This window comes from Anas acuta, chromosome Z (assembly GCF_963932015.1).
Source record: "Anas acuta chromosome Z, bAnaAcu1.1, whole genome shotgun sequence".
Taxonomy (NCBI): domain Eukaryota; kingdom Metazoa; phylum Chordata; class Aves; order Anseriformes; family Anatidae; genus Anas; species Anas acuta.
This window is the reverse complement of record NC_089017.1, coordinates 61,387,343-61,408,593: the sequence shown is the minus strand read 5'-3', so window position 1 is coordinate 61,408,593 and position 21,251 is coordinate 61,387,343. Positions and strand designations below refer to the sequence as shown.

At 36.0% G+C, this 21,251-nt stretch overlaps 1 long non-coding RNA gene across 2 annotated transcripts in view; it reads left to right on the top strand.

The window, feature by feature from the left end:
• The window catches only part of LOC137848419 (uncharacterized), a 44,726-nt gene extending 24,370 nt beyond the window's left edge, over window positions 1-20,356 (top strand). The window contains exons 2-4 of one of the 2 annotated variants that reach the window (XR_011091336.1): window positions 7,840-7,911; window positions 19,517-19,588; window positions 19,672-20,356. This is a non-coding gene — a long non-coding RNA (uncharacterized lncRNA). Of the gene's footprint in view, window positions 1-7,839; window positions 7,912-19,516 lie in introns of both variants that reach the window. The other variant, XR_011091335.1, reaches the window with a different exon arrangement.
• Window positions 20,357-21,251: the final 895 nt, after the last annotated feature.

Sequence of the window (21,251 nt, the reverse complement as noted above, 5' to 3'; positions counted from 1 at the left end):
AATTTAGACTTTGAGGTTAATTAAAATGCTGAAATACTTTGGAAAATGTTTTCTAAAACTCTACTTACATATCTGCCTGACTTTTAAAATTAAATTTTCAAGATTGGTAACATGACACCTGAATTAATTGCAGGAATGTTAAGAGGATTATAAATTTGGTTTGCCAGATTTAGAGTAGGCTTTTTTTGTTGTTATTGTTGTTTTCTTCTCCTTTCTGAATAGGTGTCTGATGATGGTAATACATTATTTTCAAACTTGTGTATGCTTTGAAATGCCATGCCAAATTTGTATGCAATTCAGACTGAGAACCTTATAAATCAGAATTTATTTATTTATTTATTTGTTACCAGTTGCAGGATAATGAATATTCCTTACATTATAACCCTTACCACAAGCAGCTACAAGTCTGATTAAAGCCAGATGGTTCTTGGTTCAGCCTTTCTGTCTTGCTAAGGGCATCATTTGGTGTTAAGTATGTTAGTACTTTGTGATACAGGATAGAACTGTACAATTTAATCTTGGATTCCTATTTGAACAAAACTCCTTTTTTAAGTCTGTTAGCTGGAAGGAGACTACATAACGTCACTCCTCATGATCTCACAGAACATGTAATATTTCCAAGCCTGTGCTTGTTCAGGTCTCACACGTAAGTTAATAATAATTTAAATGGTGTGATTGTGCTTCTCCTGGGAGAGGCTGATTTACCCTGTCAATACAGTGATTTAAGATTGATTAGAATAAATTTTGATTAAGATCCATGAAGATCTGTTTCAAAGATGTTAATTTCTCTTAGCATTGAGAAGTCTAATATGGGAAAAATAAATAAAGTTATATTTTATTTTATTTTCAGCATCTTTTCTTGTCCTAAAAGTATCTGGCAGTACTGAAAGGCAGTGAAAAGGACACACACACTGATAAAGTGATGAAAAGTATTAGTAACTTAACACATGCAGCTAATGCAGTTGTTATGGTATTTGTTAAAAGTAAAACTCTGCCTATCCTATACTCAGCACTACGTCCAGAGAATAAAGAAATATTATTTTAACATTTACTAACGAATAAAGTTGTTTGCATGTTCCTTTCACTTTTTTTTTCAGTGCCAATACATCTATAGCAGGTTTAATTTTCACAGAGCTCTTTACTTCCCAGAAACCTGTTTCATGTAACATGCAAGCCAAGTTTCCTTTATGATTCAGCCAGTGATTAAAAAAAAAAAAGCTTAATGCCCTGTAGAGGACAAGGACAAATCAACACTTTCTCATTGGTATTCTTAATACAGACTTCTTTTATGAAAGAAAAAAAAATTGAATTCCTTCCTTATCATGCATGAAAACTTTAAGAAAATTCTCAATTAATATAAAACTTTGATTTAAAGATAATCAAATAGATGTTTTTCATTAAAATACAACAAAGACACTTCTCAGCCCAATGTGATATAACTATTAAATGTGAAAAATTTAGAACAATTTTTTTTTCCATGCAATTTATTTTTTATACTTATCAAAGTTGCTAATGGTATTAAAAAAAAATCAGTTTTCTTTAGTATGTTTAAATTGACACATATATTGAAATCTTTGTGTGCTGAAAAGCCAACAAATGAGAATGGTTGAATGAAGAAAACAAAAAGAAATACTTTTCTGTCAAGTGTTATTTCCTGTGCAGTAAACACTTTTGAGAGAACATCATCAGAATAAATATTTTCCCACATGAATAGATTGAGTAATGATGATGCTGAATCAGAGTTCTCCTGAGTTCAAGGTTCCAAAACAAAAATCCTCCCCCTCTCCTTGACATTTTATGTTTATCACAGATTCTGAATTTTGTTGAATTCTTGACCTATATTTTCAACCCCCAAGCTCATAGCTTTCAGTGAAAGAAACAGCTGCCAACACCACTTACCCTTGAAGATGTTCAATGTTTCAGGTATATTAAAAGGCCTTTTTGTGATGTTTTGCATGAGCTGTTGCAAGCTTTTCACTTAGCACTTCAAAGTCTAATCAGGGGAAAAAAGAGATACTTGGCCTTCCTGCTTTTGAATGTACTTGACTATTAAGCTTTAAATAGTGTTCGTGGTATGCCAAGAGATGTGAATTATGTCTTTTTACTTCATTGAAATAATGCCTTTCAAAATTACGCTTATTTTGCAAAATGAATATAGGCTGTGATCAATGAAGCCAAACTTCAGCATTCTATCACTCCCAGTTTTGAAAGTCCAGCGGTTTCTGCAGGAAAATAAATAAATAAATAAAATAAAAATCTAAATTAAGAACAGAGAGCGGAGCAATAATTACATATTTTTTGGAGTGATTATGAGGCAGATGATCAGTTTAGCATGCAATTGCTAAATTTAACTGCCTCTATGAATGATGCTTTCTCTGTTCATTATAACATTTCAAATCCTTTACTGTTGCTGTCAGAGGGACCTAAGGTATTTGAAATGCCCATGATTTTCCATTTTCTCATCCTATAACATAAGGTTTTGGTGGCTTCTGTTTGTTGTTATTCATTTTTTTGTTGTTGTTGCTTGCTTGCTTTGTTGTTGTTGCTTTTGTTTTTGAGCAAAAGAATTATTTTTAGACTGCTTAAAAGGAGTTTGTGAGCTTGTGGTACTTGCAGGGAAAATTTCTGGAATACAGAAATGTTATTTATGGAAATTGATCCAGATGATACAAAATGTTTCTTAACACTGTAATTAGAGCACCTTGAATATTTGTTGCTCAGATTACATTATTGATAACAACACCAGTTAAGAAAAGAAACAAACAAACAAAAAAAAAAGGCAAGAAGACAAGAATTAGGAAATTTGTTTATGTGAACTAGCTCTTTCATATTCGGACAAAGTTGCTTTATTATTATTATTATTATTATTATTATTATTATTATTATTATTATTATTATTATTATTATTATTATTATTATTATTATTATTATTTAGAGCAAAACAGAAGATGTGATAACTGGAAGATACAACAGATGACTGTTTTGTAAATTATTCTGAAGTGGATTAGTATCAGTTATTGTACCAGTTCTGGTCCCGCAATCACAGAGATGATCAGACCAGGATCTCTTTCATTCATGTTACCCATATCACTCACCAATTTACCCAATTTTTCAGAAAATAGATGTGATGAAAAATGTCAATAGCCCAAAACTAATAAAAAATCATATTGTGACTTGGTATGTGCCTTATATCTGTCTTCTAGATAAACTAGCCTTCAGATAAAAGTAACATAGATGAAAACATGTTTTTTTTTTATTCCATTTTCTTCTAGGGACTTTGAAGCCAAAAGAGGTAGAACAGAGCAGGTGGTAACTGTATGCTTGTTCTCAACCCACAGCATGCCAAATAGCCTGGAGAAGGAAAGTCTCTGATTCACTAATAGAATGGGAGAGCAGTAAATTATGAACTTCCATAGACAAGGAGGGAGGACTGTAATTCCAAAACGGTGTCTGCCTCCAGGGGCTAATCTTAGTGCGGAGTAATCATCACTCTTACTCAGCACTGTTCCAAAAATTATCAGTACCTCTCAACTGTTTACTTAAAATTAATAAGTATAGTATTCTTAATTTCTTCTTACGTTTTCGTTCGTTTTTAATGTCAATCACTGCTACATGTATAATAAATTGTCAGAACTTATGCTTATTTTGTTAAATACATTCTATTTTCATTCTTCTAACACATTTGTTTTGTCTTGTTTCTAGATTTATATGCAAACTGCTTGAATCTGTCCATGTCATCTCTAATTTAGAATGATTTGGAATAACCTGTCAGTTGAAAAATTGCAACCAGTTTCAAATGCTTCAAGACTAGATGCACTTCTGTGCTTCTCAAGTGTTGCACAAAAGCATTTATGTCAGCATTTCATGATAATATGATCTTTGGCTTTGCAATTCTCTTCCAGTGAAGATCTTGTTTCCTCTATGTGCAATCTTGGTAGCCTCTAACCATGGCTCTGGTCAAACATACTACATACTGTATTAATATTTTATTTATTTATTTATTTATTACATAATATTTATATTTATTACATAATATTTATTTATCACATAACAAATTCATAGAATTTATATGTGTTTATACTTGTATATGCACCTGTAAGTCCTATTTAAATTAGTAACAGATTGAACAAATCTCTGTTTATACCTGCTAAAGAACTTTGTGTCTGTTTAAATTTTTTATTTATTGATCTTTCTAAATCACTTTTTTTTTTTTTTAATTCAAGAATTCATAGAGAGGTGCACAAAAATAAAATAAAATAAAAAATGTGTATACATCCTTGTTAGAAATCAGTGGAAAAGCAAAAATCATGTACAAAACAGAGAATAAAGCATGCAAATTTACAGTCACATAATTATTGTGACATTGTCTATTGTCTGTATTATTGACTATAGGTACACGAGCCATGTTGGTCATGTAGATAAGATGTAGATAAGAGCTATGACTGAGAAAAGCTATATACATGTGAAACAAAATTATAGGTTCTGTAGTTGCAGCATGATTTTTGCTTAACCTCTTACTGTACTTAGCAAGAAGGAGATTTACTACTGTGTGGTAGTCCACAAGCAGTTATTGTAACTCCTAAGCTCAGCTAAAATTAGTTACTCCTCTGTGACTTTTGCATTCTAATTAATCTGTGACTCTTTTCTCTATCCAGAATATTAAAATAAAGGAAATACCGAAGTAAAATGTATGTAACTGTAGAAAGTATACATGGTAGTTTTGGTAGTGGGTGGGGTGCAGGGGTGGCCTTTGTGAGCAGAGCCAAGCAGCTGCCCCATGTCAGAGCAGAGCAGAGCTGCTCCAAAAGGGACCTGCTGCTGGCCAGACTCAAGTCAGTGAGTGACGTTGCTTGGGTCTCTGGGAGAGCAGTGTTAAGGAAGGGAAAGAACTGCTGGGCAACAACAGCCAGGAGAGAGGGGGAAGAGCCAGCCCTGCAGATCCCAAGGTCAGTGCAAGAGGGCAAAAGGTGCTCCAGGCTCCAGAGAACGCTGTCCCCCTGAAACCCATGGATTCCATGGCAGAGCAGACCTCCATGCTGCAGCCTGTAGAGTAGCCCTTGGTGGGGAAGGGGAAGAGAGTGACCATGAAGAAAAGGTGGAGATGATGCATTATGGACTGGTCATAAAGCCCATTCTCTGTTCTCTTGTACTACTTGGGGGTGGGAGGAGAAAAGGGAGAAAGAAATAAAAGAAGTGGAGGTGAGGGGAAGGTGTTTTTAGTTTTCTTTTAGTTCTCACACTATTATACTCTTCTACACTATTATTGCTTAGCAATAAATTAAATTAATCTTACCCAAATGAAGACTATTTCAATCTTGAAGCTAATTGGTGAGTAATCTCCCCATCATTATTGCAACCCACAAGTTGTTTCATCATATTTTCTCCCTCACTGTGCCAAGGAGGGGGAGTGAGAAATCAGCTGGATGGGCACCTGGTGGCCAGGCAAGTTTAACCCCACAGTAACATTCTGAAATCAGTGTGGATGTTAGAAGAACAGGTTAATGCTGAACTTGGTCTGTTACTGTATTGGTATTGATCATCTGTACTGTATATTGATACTGTACTATACTGATTATCTATTATCAATGTGTAATTTTAAGCAATTTCTTTTATATTATAATGAATTGGAGGCAGGGTTAGATCTAACTGAAATAAGGAATGTTGCTGTGAAATGTTAACACGTTTTTCAGTCACCTTGCTTTACCTATGGATGCCCCCGACCATTTAAGTTGTCTTAAACTAGCAACTTATTTGTTGCTAATAACTCTCACATGGTAGACTGATCTTTGAAAAAAGAACCAGAACCTGTAGAGGAACTGAATAGATATATTTAGTTGAATTATTTTTTTCCCTCAAGATCAAATCACTTTTTTAGGCTGTATTTTTAACCTAACTAAAGAGCTAGGCTGCTAGTAACCAGAGAATTTTAAACCTTGTTTCCATTTAATCACACCAAATAAAATTTAAAGAATTGGTTTCATGGTTTCTGTAGTTCACATTGGCATTTCCAGAAAGGAAAACTTTTTTTTTTCTTTTTTTCTTTTTTTCTTTTTTTTCTTTTTTTCCCCTGAAATAATATCAGTAATATTCAACTATATTCTTAACCAGTAAATTACAAAATTGTGTTCTTCTGAAGGCCACCAATCTAGCATTACTCGAGAGCTTTTGTTCATAACAATCTGGCTGAGGTCCATGAGCAATATTTCTGTGTATGCATCTGCACCTCAGGACACACCTCATTAACAAAGCAGGCACTAGAACACGCCCATTAATGCTCCAGACTGCATGTAAAAGCCAGAGTTGGGATCAAGCTTCTGAGTCTCCAAGACTTTCCAGTTCAGTGGCCTGCTTTATATGGAACCTGAAAAAAGTGCTATGATATCATCTCTCGGTCTGCCAACCAAGGAGGGGTTGCTCCTTTCAGCTAGGGAAGAAAAAGAAAAAAAAAAAATAAAAATAATTAAAATAAAGTAGTGAAGGTAACTACTTTCAAAATCACATTCTCTCTCCTCTCATTACTCAAAAGCCTGCATTTTACAATGAAGAAGCCATCTAGGCTAAATCCTGTATCTGATGCTTTTACTGCAAATGCATGAAAAGTAGCATTCAGTAATGGGAAATAAATAAGTAAATACATATTCAGACAAACCAAAACCAACAACCTGATCAGACCTGAAATTAAAAGTCCGGTTAAAATTTCCTGTAAATTCAAGAACAGAGATCTCATGCATCTCTTCAATGACCTTCTCTCAGAAAAGCAAATGATATGTTGGGAAATTAAATCTTATGATATCTGTCTATTCTTGTCCAAAAAGATATAAAATCAACCAACCAACCAAACAAACAAACAATTCATCCTTTTCATCCTTTTAAAAGGTTGCCACTCTGTTGGCTTTTTTAAATTTTTTTAATCTACTGATCGTGTAAACCAAGAAACGGTATGTTGTTGGAGGAATACCAACCTTACAACCAATAAATTATTTCAGGCCTCTAATGTAACCTCTTCAAAGACCAGCAAACTATACCAAAAATGATGCCTGAAGATGAATGAAAAATTGAATGACAGAATAGGAAACAGGCATTTCACAGGAATTATTGGGCAACAGGTTACAATAATTTATGATTTTAAAAAAGTCATAGATGGAAAAAATTAAGTCCCAGAATTTCTAGACTTGAGAAAAACTTCGTTTTTCCACTAAAAAAAAACATCCTATAACAAATTATTTTTTCCTCTAGGAGTCTTCTTTATTTTTTTCCTCTCAGAATACATATATTAGAAGCTCTACTTACATTAGTTTTAGGATTTTTTTTTTCAACTTTTTCATTTCCAGAACTGCAGCTGAATGTTTTCCGCAAATGTTTTCCCAGTATTTCCATTAAATCTTCCTTCTTCCTCATATGCAGATCACTCTGGAACTGAGTATTACATAGATAAGTACTTTGTGGTCTACTGTAAAATTGGGAAATACTGTGCAAAAGCAAAAAATAATCTACAAAAACAATTTTCACACAGGTCATTTTGATGTTATTAGCCATAATGAAGAAAAGTTAAACGGTAACAGATGGTGACAAAGCAGAACTAGTCTCTACGATCAGTATAGTGATAGCAAGTCAGTAAAATTCAGTAGTTTCTGTTACCGGTGAAGTCAATAGCCAGAAGCATCCACCTCCACTATTTGTATATATTCAAGAGAGGATAAAATCCAACCATTATCATGACAACAGAGCAATGGTTTGGAGAGCTCATCGCTAGTTAGAATGTGAAGCAGGGTGATAAGTAGTGATTAACGACCATAAGCAAAACACATTTTTAATTTTAGTCCAACTTTTAAACTACAGATGTCCATTTCATAAAAACCATCTGCATAACTGGCACTAACGGAAATCCCAAGTGACATCTCCAACAAAGAGGTCAGTGATTTCCATGGACATAGGGGATTGTACCATTATGCTTAATCATAATAACTACTGTACTTTTATATGTAAATATAAAATGTACATGTTAACATGACTAGTCACAATATGTCTAGTTTTGCTCCCAGTACAATACAGATGTTTTTCAGTTTTATGAAACCTATTGATGTCAGTGCAGCTCCACAAGATAGAACACAGTATTGACGTAAACATGGAATAAATATTGTGTTTCATTTTAACAAAGAGAATTAATGCCTTATATGGAATGAAGTCACATGAATTAACACTGAAGTCTTAATATGATAATATAAATCAGATGGAATTAGTCATTTGTTACACTACCATGTTCAGTAAACAAGACAGTGTTGACATTATTTTCCTTCAATATGTGCAGAATGATCAAGCCGTTATTAATCCGCTGTAGATTCACCAGCTGATTGGACTTGTCCCTATCCCTACCTTCAGGAACTGAAGGAACCTTAAGGTATGCACTTACCATCAAGATTTCATTCAGCAGATGCTGCACAGGCTTATTTTAAATAAATAATTTCAATCATTTTTTCCTTTCTCATTAATTTTAATATCTGCTTAAAAACACTGTTATCATCACTTGCGTACACCAATATCTACTGATCCTCCAGCAATGAAAAAATTGTTTGGTTCTGCAGTTTCAGGTTCCACTTAAGCTGGTAACGTTATCAGTATTCTCACTGTAACTTCAATAATAAGATTTGTCATGAATATGTTCATACTTTCCTATTTGGTCTTCTGCAACAGTAAAATAATTACTGTATTTTATGGAGGAGATAAATAATTTTTATTTTATCACCCATCATTCTGATACTAGTGTCAGTGATAGATGCCCAGAGCCTAGAGAAGTGTCACGGGTCAGCAGGAGAGCAGCTGAAGAGCAGCACAAAGGAATTCCAGCTGCTCCAGCTAGTCAGTCAGTTTCATCAGGGGCCCAACTCAAACACATGTAGCATGGGGAAAGAACACAAGGAGACAGAGGTGTACACATGCTTGCAGGGCTATGACATCATTGATATTATGGTGGGATGGCTCCCATGGCTTGAGTGTTGGAATGGAAGGATAAAGGCTCTTCAGGAAGGATAGGCAAGGGGGACGAGGAGGAGGCACTCACCCTCTATGACAGTGAGCTGCTAGAGTTCATATATCTCTGCTTGCAGATGGATGAAGAGCTGAGAGAGAGTTTATGGGTCAGAATTAAAGGAAGAGCAGGGGTAGGTGATGTTAGAGCTGGGGGTCTGTTACAGGTCCCTTCATCAGAAAGACCAAGAGGGTGACGATAGACAGTCCCCTCTATAGACAGATAGAAGCAGCCTCACATTCTCAACCTCTGATCCACATGGGGGACTTTCAGCACTTCAATATCTGTTAGAGAGACAGCACAGGAGGGCACAGGCTATCCAGGAGGTTCCTGGAATACACCAGTGATAACTTCCCCCAAGTGATAGAGGAGACAACAAGGACAGGTGTTATGCTGGACCTCATTCTCAACAACAAAGAGGGACTGGTAAGGAACATGAAGCCAAAGGGCATCTTTGGATGCAGTGCCCATGAAATGGCAGAGTTTAGGATCCTGGGAGCAGCAAGGAGGGAGCACAGCAACCTCACTACCTTGGATTTTGAGAGAACAGACTTTGGCCTCTTCAGGGATCTGCTTGTTAGAGCACCACAAGACAAAGCCTTGAAGGGGAGAGGGACTCACAATTACTAGGGTAATTGTGGGCATTCTTCTGAATGAAACAGCAGACGTGGGTACTTGGGATATGGAAAAGGTTGAAGTACTTGATAATTTTTTTGCCTCAGTTTTCTCTGCTAGGAACTCTAGCCACATAGCTCAGGTTACAGAAAGCAGGGACTGGGAAAATGATGAACTGCCCAGTGTACAAGTGTGAGACAATCTTAAGCAACCTAAATATGAATACATTCATGGAACCTGATGAGATGCACCCAAGGGTCCTGGGGAACTGGCAGATTAAGTTGTGAAGCCATTGTCCACCATATTTGAGAAATCATGGCAGTCTGAAAAAGTTGGCATTTCCTGGAAGAGGGGAAACATAACCCTCATTTCTAAAAAGGGGAAAAAAAAAGAAGGTCTTTGGAAGTACAGGCCAGTCAGTCTATATGCCCAGGAATATGATGGAACAGATCCTCCTGGAAACTCTACTGAGGCACACAGAAAATAAGGAAAATTTGTCTCTACAATAGAAAGATATGGATTTGAGAGATGCACCACTCAGTGTGTAAGCAATTGGTTGCAAGGTTGCAATCAAAGAGTTGCAATGAATGGCTGAATGTCCAAGAGGAGATCTGTTACAAATGGCATTTCTCAGGAGCTGGTATTTGGACCAGTGCTGTTTAACATCTTTGTTGGTGACACAGGCATTGGGAGCACACTCTCAGAAGGTTTGGTAAGGTTGGCTGGTGCAGCCCTTACGAAGTTCAACAAAAACAAGTGCAAGGTCTTGCACCTGAGTCAGGGGAATCCTAAGTATAAATACAGGCTCAGTGAAGAATGGATTGAGAGTAGTTCTGCAGAGAAGGACCTGGGGACATTGGTTGATGAGAAGCTCAGCATGAGCCAACAGTGTGCACACTTGGAGCCAGAAAGCCAATCATATCCTGGGCTCCATCAAAAGAAGCATGGCCAGGAGGTCAACGGAGATAATTCTCCCTCCCTACTCTGCTCTCTGAGACCCCATCTTGAGTACTGCATTCAGTTCTGGGAGCCTGTATAATAAAGACATGGATGTGTAAGAACAAGTCCAGGTGAAGGCCATGAGGATAATTAGGGGCTGGAACACCTCTCCTGTGAAGGCAGTCTGAGGGAGCTGGGGTTGTTCAGCCTGGAGAAGAGGAGACCTTATAGTGTCCTTCCTGTAGGCCCAAAAGGGCCTACAGGAAATATGGGGAAAGACGCTTTGTCAGGGAGTGTAGTGACATGAAGGGGTAACAGTTTTTAGAAAGAAATTCTTTACTCTGAGGATGGTGAGGCACTGGTACAGGTTGCCCAGGGAAACTGTGGATGTTCCCTCCTTGGAAGTGTTCAAAGCTGGGCTGGGTGTAGCTTTGATCAACCTGATCTAGTGGAATGTGTCCCTACCCATGGCAAGGGTGTTGTAATTAGGAGATCCTTTCCAACACAAATCATTCTGTGATTTGATGATACTATGATCCTGTGAAAACAGCTGAAACTATTTCACATGGGTATTATTGCAATCACTCAGTTTTTATTTCATTCTACATTGTTTCTACTTTCTCATAATCTTCCAAATTTAGCAAAAGTTGTTCAAAAGAATTTCAGGTCTGAGGTAGTTTAATGACAGACTTATTAGTTGAACATGAAGCAGTAGTTTGTTTGTGAGTCTGAAGGAATTGTCAGGATTCATTAATAAAGAGGAGAGGATCATTCGTAGTAGATCGAACACTCCCTGGCAAGAATGGAATATGGTAACTTGTTTGTTTCTTGTTGTTTTATTTTTCAACAAAGGAGAGAATGAAAGCCATGTGTTCTTATTCAAAACTGGATTTCACCTTGGTCAGTCTTTCCTTATTGGCAGACTAATCTAATTTACATTAACAAAATATTTTATTTTAATGAAATTATGAATGAATCTTAAATAATCCACATCTGTAAAATATAATCATGAACAGAAAAAGCAAGAAATACCATCTAATGATTTTCCACAACTAGTAATAATCTCTCACTGTTAAATACATATTGGAATGGACCAAAACTAGCCAGAAACATGCAAGGCTTGTTTTCTAAACCTCATACCACAAAAAACAACTTGTAGTTGCTGTACCCTAACTGCACAAAAGATTAAATTAACTTAGAACACAAAGTTCACATTTACTTGATATTGTGCAAATCTAGTAAATTATTAGGCTATAAGGTGTTGTACAGTGGAATATATATATTTTGGTGCTGCTGCTTCATATGGTGTTAATAACTTCAGCTCTCACTAGGACATCTGCATCTTCATCCAGGAGGTCAGTGAGGGCAGAGTTTTAGAATATTGTGACTGCCTTACATATACATAAAAAAGAGGTCATGGCTCTCGTAGTTGTATCCCTAAACTGACAAATAAAACAGAAATTTATGATCACTGAACAGATGACCAAATCTATCTTCTCTGCACGCAGGATGGTTATCTGAAATCATTTACCTCATTTGGACTGCCACTGTGGACACTCAGGACTATAACACTGACTTTATTAACCAATTCCTACTTCCAAGTAGCATAAAATTATTACCACTGTTATGCAGCCTGCTCCAGTTCCAGAGCAAGAAGTACACTTGGGGAAAAAATAAAAATTAAAAAATAAATAAAAATAAATAAAAAGCTTTTTTCAGTAGCATCTTTATCCTGCATTGGATTTACATGACAAAATTTTTGTAGTAGGTAGGCTTCAGGGGTGGTCTCTGTGAGCAGAGCCCAGTAGCTGCCCCATCAGATCAGAGAGTTCCCAAAAGGGATCTGCTGCTGGCCAGAGCCAAGTCAGTGAGGGATGTTTCTTGGTTCTCTGGGAGAGCAGAGTTAAGGAAGGGAAAGAACTGCTGGGCAACAGCAGCTGGGAGAGAGGGGTGAGATCCAGCCCTGCAGCCCCCAAGAGCAGTGCAGCAGGAGGGCAGGAGGTACTCCAGGCACACAACATTAGTTTAGTGGGGACTGTTCGTGTTAGGTTAGAGGTTGGACTCGATGATCTTGAGGTCTCTTCCAACCTAGAAATTCTGTGATTCTGTGATTCTGTGAACATAAGTTCCACTGCGGCCTATACAGACGCCCCTGGTGGAGCAGGCTGTCCCCCAACAGCCCATGGAGTACCACAGCAGAGCAGATCTTCACGCTGCAGCCCATGGAGAAGCCCCCGGTGGAGCAGGTGGATGTGGCCTGGAGGAGGTTACGGCCTGTGGAGAGCCCCCACAGGAGCAAGCCCCAGGCTGGAGCTGCAGCTTGTGGACAGTAGCCTATGCAGGAGCAGGCAACCTAGGGAGAACTGCCATCCATGGGGGACCCATTGTGGTGCAATTTGCTCCTGAAGGAAGGACCCTGTAGTACAGACCTACAGTTGAACAGTTCTTGAAGAGCTGCTGCCTGTGGAGAGAAGCCCACACAGGAGAAGGTGATCTGGCAGGACCTGCCACCTGTGGGGGACACATGTTGGAGCAGTTTGCTCTGTAGGATGACCCCATGACATAGACCCATATTTGGAGCAGTTATTGAAGATCTGTTGTCTGTGGAAAGTCCATGTATGATCAGTTCAGGAAGGACAGCAGCCCATGAGAGGGACTCCAAGCAGGGGCAGAGAGTGATAGTGAAGGAGCGTCAGAGACAAAGTTTCCTGGGCTGACCACAAACCCTATTCCTCATTCCTCTGAGCTGTTCAGGGGAGGAAGTAGAAGAGGTTTGAATGGGGGAGAAGGCATTTTTAAATTGCTTTTAGTTCCTCTCTATTCTACTCTGCTAGTAATAGGCAATACATTATATTTTTCTCCTTATTATTATTATTATATTTTATTATATTATTATTATTATATTTTTCTCCTTTGCCCATGATGATAATCGGTGCGTGATCTCCCCATCCTTATCTCAACCCTTGAAACCTTTACAGCATATTTTCTCCCCCTTTCCCTTTGAGAAAAGGAAATGAGAGTGTGCTTGTAGTGGAATTCAGCTGTGTAGCAATGTGAAACCACCACACATCCTCACCAGCCTGAATATTCTGAAAGTTTGTACAGATGCTGATACTTGGCTGAAGCCACATTTTCAGTAATTCAAGCTATAATTATCATCCAAATATTAACCTCAAAACAATTTTAAATATTAACTCATTGTCAAGGTACTCTTTTTCCATACATTATTTAGTATCAGGTAGCTTTTTATTTTTACCCTTTAACAACTTAATTCAGCTACTGAAAGTAATAAAAGTATTAGATTTTATTATCACACTCATTAGACAAAAATATATTAGAATTAATTTTTATATATATTAGAATTATTTTATTTTATTTTATTTTATTTTATTTTATTTTATTTTATTTTTAATTTAACAATTTAATGGAACTGAGAGCTTGTTACGTTCATAGTTGCTGAGAAAAACCTGACACACCAAGAAAATATGACCGTGGAAGAACATGGCAGATAAGAAGTCAAATCTATTTTCTGTTCACCATTGAAACAAAACAAATATGTTTCTCTCTTAGTTACTAGGAGGTACCAGTGGATATAAATTGTTAAGGCGTATGTGTGTATAGGATGCTTTGGTGAGTTTACTTTATTAAAAAGCTAAATGCCCACTCAGCTGCTCAATCACTCTTCTCAGTAGGACAGAGCGAAAAACAATGTGAGAAGTTTTGTGGGTCAAATTCAAGACAAGAAGAAAACTAACCAATTTTGTCTTGGACAAAACAGAATAAAATTGGGAAAAAATAGGTTAATTTTATTTTCAAATAAAATTGATTTGTTTTGCTGGAAACAAAAACACAGACATTAAAACAATGCTTTGCCTCCCATCCTTTCCCAGGCTTTACTCCATCACTCACAACCTCTTTACCAAAGTTTATTGATGCAAATGGGGTATAGATAATGAAGGATTATGGACAGTATATAACAGGGTTTCTAAGCGCTACCCCTTCCTTTTCATACCTTCCCTGTGCTCCTGCAAGGGCTCTTCACAGGTTGCAGTTCCTTCAGGAAATATACAGGTACTCCATCATGGGAGTTCTCCACAGTCTGCTGCATGGATATCTGTTCCACCATGGAGCACCTCCATACCTGCAGGCTCCCAGTACCAACAATTTGACACCTAAACCCACTACACATTCACTCACTTGCATTTTCTGTTGTGTAGCATTTCAGTGTGTGTTGTAGTTCTATTTAAACCCTGTTCTAAAACTTTGTTCAATGGTAGATGTAAGTGGGGTTTCTACAAAATATGCAGTGCATTTTTGGTATACAGAAAACAAATCTAAATTCTAAACTGATACAGGAAGTTTTCAAGATCCACCTCATGGAGTAACACCTTAATCTCACTGCTGTCACTTCCAGTTGTGCCATGGGAGTGAGCAGGCAGTGAAGCAGCAAAGGATTTCAAATAAGGGATGCAGATGCAGCACTTGGGGGACACATACTGAAACAGCACTGAAAGACATAACAAAGTCAAAATTTAATCATTAATCAATACTACATTTTCTGTGGTATGTTTCAAAACTCTTGTTCCAGCTTCTCAACACCATTTTTTGCCTCTGCTGTCCTTTTATTTTGGAAAATACTACAGACTATAAATGATATATTTCTTGTAATATGATTGATTGTAAGAGGTAGCTCTAGATCATCTGCAGCCACCTATAACATTGGGAAAATGCAACTGTATGCCCTTTTCCATCTCAATAACTCTTTTACATCAGCAGGCGGTTTATATAAATAGTATGTTAATGAGGCATCAGATTAAAGGATTTATTCTATAGATGAAGTTCATTGTGAAAGCATGATTCTCTTACGAGAAGGTGTTTAGTTTCTAAGCCACATTCTAAGCACTACTGCGCAGATGGATCAATAGGAGATGTGACAGGGAGGCAGAGAGGGAGAATAATCCAAGAAACATTCTTAAAAATTCTTTTATAGCATATGTAGCATATGTCAAAAATATGAGAGGACTAAGGTCTTTCTCAGGAAAGAAAGGACTAAGGTCTAAGGTCTTTCTCAGCACTCTTCATCAGCCTGGGATACTACATCTATCACAAAACCACAGGAACATAATTAGATGTTTTATTACCCATCAAGTTTTTTTTTTTTTCTAACTCCTTTCTGCCAGTGTGTACATCAAAATTTATGGATGAATAGTGTCTTTCTGTGTACTGTGATTCATGTACATAATTTTTATTCAATAAGATCAGACAGAAATCAAGAACGTAACACTCAAAGTTTGTGCTAATTCATCCTTCTAAAACCATTATTGGAGATCAAAGGAGAACAGGAAATTGATGGCATATTTGTCAGGCCATCTGAAAGTCTGATCTAAGAAAGTGATTATCAAAGTGTCAAGATGAATTATTTCTTACATTTTTAAGAAGCATTTTATATTTTTCATTTTAATAAGAAGCTTTAAGATTCCTTATTGTTTCAGTAATATGATTGTTTTTCATTGACATGTTTTATCTTTCTGCTGATAGTTGACTAGTGTCAAGAAGAGATTATTTTGACTAGATTAAGACACAAAGTAAAATACTGAAAATGAGTCTTCAAGCCTCTGGCATTATAGCAAGAAGAATCACTTCTCTAAATCACTGACTGCCTATAAGTAGGTTATTCTAGCTCCTTCACAGATACTCATACATATGGCATTAACTTTGCCATCCAAATCTAAATTCAAGATGATTATGTTAAGTATGATTAATTTTTAATGCAACAACAAAGCAGAAACTGTGGGAGAGTAAGGAAAAAATAAATAAATAAAAAATAGATTATATAGCTTGACCAAATACTTTGGGTAATATGCTATTCTTTCAAAGAAAAATAGAATCCTAAAATGTGCTAAAGAAGAATTTGTCATACCACTTTTAGAATAATTTTTTTTTAATGGAAAGTGTTTGTATAGAAAAGGCAGAAAGCACTTTAGGTATTAAGGGATATTAATTTAAGGGGTATATTAAAACTGAGGTCTGTTTGACTGTTAGTTGGTGACATTTATCTCCTTCCTGTTTCTCTTTCTTATAGAAAGGAAGTAACAAATTTACCTACAAAAACAAAATATATCTTTCCTACCTACCTTTCTAAATGATCCTATCACCATCATACCTGAGGACATTCTTTTTATTGTTATTTTTTTAACATGTCCGTGTTAAGATGCAGAGACATAATAGTTTGGCCTGGTATGACCAGACAATTTTCACAGACAGACATAAATCAAATCCATATCTTGGACAATCAGGGCAACTTCCTGAGCATATAGCCTCTTCCTCATAACTGAAATAATAGCAAGAAATTTTATCCAGCTTCTGATTCAGACTTAAAGAAAAGCATATTCTAATGCTAAAGAAGACCTAAAGAAATCCATATTCTTAGGGATGAGAAAATAAAATTAGTTTTCCCTTCAAACCATTGCTTGTGAAGAAAACTGTTCTCCTTTTTCAGTGTGGGTTTCACCATGTATCGTTTTCTCCAGCATAAAGTAATGCAATGGACTCTGCATTTACCACTATGGCGTATATATACTACTGTTCAAAACCTTGAATTTCTTTATTAGAATAAAGAAATAAAGCTCAAGAAAAAAAAAAAAAAAAAAAATATATATATATATATATATATATATATATATATATATATATATATCCATGTTTTCATAAAAGTTTATTTGATCAAAAAGACAGAAATCTGTCCAAAACTTAGAGGAAAAACAAAAACAGCAAGAGCAACAAAACACACAGAATAAACAAACAACAAACAAATATATAAATAAATATATTCTTAAAAATACACAAAAGCAAACAAACAATCCTTTCTCTGTACTTTCTGCATCTTTTACATTTTCTTATCTTGACTTTTCCAAACTTGCCAAATAATTGTGTTTTCTCCCTTTGGAAGAAGTTAAAGTAGAAAACATGGAAATATCAGGCTGAATTACAGAGTGACAGAAGCTGTAGTAGCTGAAATGTTATCATGATACAGAATACTTGGTGAGACATGGAGCAGACTTGCCCTTGCTCTAAATCCAATCCCACCTTTTATGTATGAGGAAAAAGCAACTGAAAATAAGGGAATGTACTTCCTCATGCCATAATCAGAATAAAAAGACAGTGTGGAGCTACAGTACATTTGCCAGTTTGTTGGTGCTCCTGCCATTGCCGTTTGCTTTGCTTTCCTCAACAGCACTTTGGGCTCCAATGCACATGTGCAAAGCTGATGCAGGAGAACAGTGGCTTGGCTAGAAGGTGCATCCTCTGCCTCACACTGTCATTGCCTTGTAGCCTCACAGAAACCTTGAGCAGGCTGTGTGGTAGAAAGCACTGACTTGATTGAATCACTTTATGTGGTATAAGATGAATTTATGATCATATTGCACAGAGTGTACACAAAAGACTGGATCTGGAGAGAGTGAGTACGAATATGCACAAGTTCCTCAGAACAGTCATATTTGTGCCTTTCTTGTGGTGAAGCACAGCTGGACTGAATTAATTCACAGTATAAGGATTATTTAGAAAACAAGTGCCTCAGAAATGGTTTGGTTCTTCCTTATGTCATGCACTTGGTACCTCGTCAAAGCAATAACTGTAAAACTACAAGTGTTCTAGCTGTCTTTTCAAAATATTGCAGTGTTGGCTGCCCATATAATTGTCAATTGAAGGCTATATTGATTTAGAATTGGTAACATGAAAGCAAGACAGAATGTAAATTTCCTCTATAAAGGAATGATTGATCTTGTTTGTGTATTACCCAGATAAATTTTAGAAGGTTTGATTAGCTTGATATAATCTTGTGAGTTTAATTTGCATAATGATGCTTCTTATGATGCTTCAGCATCCTTCCTTTTATGACTTTTTTTGCTTCTGTACATAACACCTAATTCATTATTTTTATCCTTTCTATAGGTCTATCCTTTTTGGTAGTGCTGAAACCTCTATATTGCTAGTTTTTTTCAAACCTGTACCCACTCTTTGAATCAGTGCATTTTATACTACCCATTATACATCTGCCTATGTAGAAAATCATCAGGCACACAGTTATTTATGGCTGTTCAGAAATATAGGCTCAATGCCTTAAAATAAAAAGTATTTTATCAGTATAAACTTTGAAGAAAGTCCAGCTCTTACCAAGAATATTTTCTCTCATTTCAGTATGTGAATGAGACTACCATGCATTAGATCTGAACTTAAGTTATGTTAAGTAAGCAGTAAATTTATGTTAAAAATGAGCATTATTAGGGTGGTCAGGTCTCTTCTTTATGCCGTGAACAACTACAAAATAATTAAATATCAGTACATAAAGGTGATCTATTTTAAAATCTTCTTTGGCAATTTTTGAAGTATATGCTGTGATCATTTACACTTTCAGATATATTCAGACACCTGAGATTCCACTAAAAAAAATAAATAAATAATACAAGGAAGTTCTAAGTGAAAAGAATTTTCCACGGGTCCCTTAGCCCAGATAAAATGGCATTTCCAGACTGATTTTTCAGTCATTCAGGACCATTTCAGTGTAATGAACACACTTCTAATGCCTGTGATGCACAGATGAGTTTCCATCATCATATCGAACAGCCTCTTTTTTGTACTAATTCTTAGGTGTGAACATGAATGAAATTTAAATAAAAGGAAAGGTCAACTGGTGGAAATTGACGAGATCAACAAAACAAGGGAGAAAGAAGAACAGATCTAGCATGTTGAAGAAACATAAAGAAAAATAATAATAATAATAATAATAATAATAATAATAATAATAATAATAATAATAATAATAATAATAATAATAATAATAATAATAATAAAAAGTAAAAAATCTTAAGTTACTTTGTGAAGGGACTTTGTACCTTCTGATCATTCAAGAACTCTTAATCTGTTTGGTCCCTACAGGAAATTTGTTCTTCGGATTGTTTTCCTATAAATACAGGATTCAAACTCTTTTGCCTATTTCTTGGAAGCAAGGTCTGTATCCATCTGACTTTATATTTTTAATCTCTTAACACTGCTTTTGTAACCTATTTGTAACTCTGCTACTTATTTTCCAGTGAAAGGTGGTGTGCAATAAGAAATGGTAAGCATACAGGACTCAAACCTGACCAGAAACAGTGTACCGCTGGTATATTAATTACTCAGTTGATTAACACTTGAGTACTTTTTCCTTCTAAATAGTGCTCCATACCTGTCCTTTCATTACAATAAAAGATACACTATATCTATCTATCTATCTATCTATAAATTGCAGATAGAGAAGGATGGGTAGGCAGACTTTTATCTTAAATCTATTTATTAATTAATCTATTGATTATCTCTAAAATGAACAAGAAATAACCCATGAATGGCTTTCAATGTTGTCCCCTATTGATTCCTGCAAAAATAGTTCAGATTTCTTATACTTACTAAGATTAAAAATTAAAGAAGAGTTTTGGGTTGAATTGGTCAATTCATGTTTTTATTTATTTTCTTTGTTTCATTTTTGACCTTTTTCTCTTCAAACTATTCTTTCTATCCTATCAATGACTTATTGTGCCTCAAGAGAATTGAATTTTGTTTCAATTTGAACTTTTTGACATAGAAAAATGTTAGAACATGAAAGTTATGGGAAAAAAAAAAAAAAACAAAAACAAACAAACAAACAAAAAAACTACCTTAAAAATTGCATTCCAAAACACAGTATCAGAATTTGTTGATGGAAAAATAAAGTAATAGAAAACTCTTAAAAAGTTGCTATATCATGTCGTTATTGTTATTGTTATTGTTATTGTTATTTTGTTATTATTATTATTATTATTATTATTATTATTATTATTATTATTATTATTATTATTATTATTATTATTATTATGTATTATATCTGTTGGAGGGGCAGCACAGGCAATCCAGGCAATCCAGGAGGTTCTTGGAATACACCAATGATAACTTCCCCCAAGTGATAGAGGAGACAACAAGGACAGGTGTTATGCTGGACCTCATTCTCAACAACAAAGAGGGACTGGTAAGGAACATGAAGCCAAAGGGCATCTTTGGATGCAGTGCCCATGAAATGGCAGAGTTTAGGATCCTGGGAGCAGCAAGGAGGGAGCACAGCAACCTCGCTACCTTGGATTTTGAGAGAACAGACTTTGGCCTCTTCAGGGATCTGCTTGTTAGAGCACCACAAGACAAAGCCCTGAAGGGAAGAGGGACCCAAGAAAGCTAGTTAATATTCAAGATTCACCTACTCTAAGTGATGCATGGCAATAAAGAGGAAGTCAGGCAAAATCACAAGAAGGTCTGCATGGATGAACAAGGAACTCCTGGCCAAACTGTTACAAACAAGCCAAGCCAAACCAAACCAAACCAACCAAACCAGACCAGACCAAACCAGACCAAACCAAAACAAATATACAGATCCTTCAGAGGAAAGCAAGGACAGAGAGCCTGGGAGGAATACAGAGACATTGTTAAAACATCTAGGGTTCAGGTTAGGAAAATTAAAGCCCTATTAAATTTAGCCAGAGAAGTCAAGGGCAACAAGAAGGGCTTCTAGAACATGAGTGGGAACATGAAGAATAGGGAAAAAGCAGTTCCTTTGCTGAAATGACAGACCTGGGTACTAAAACATGGAGAAGTCTGAGACATTCAGCAA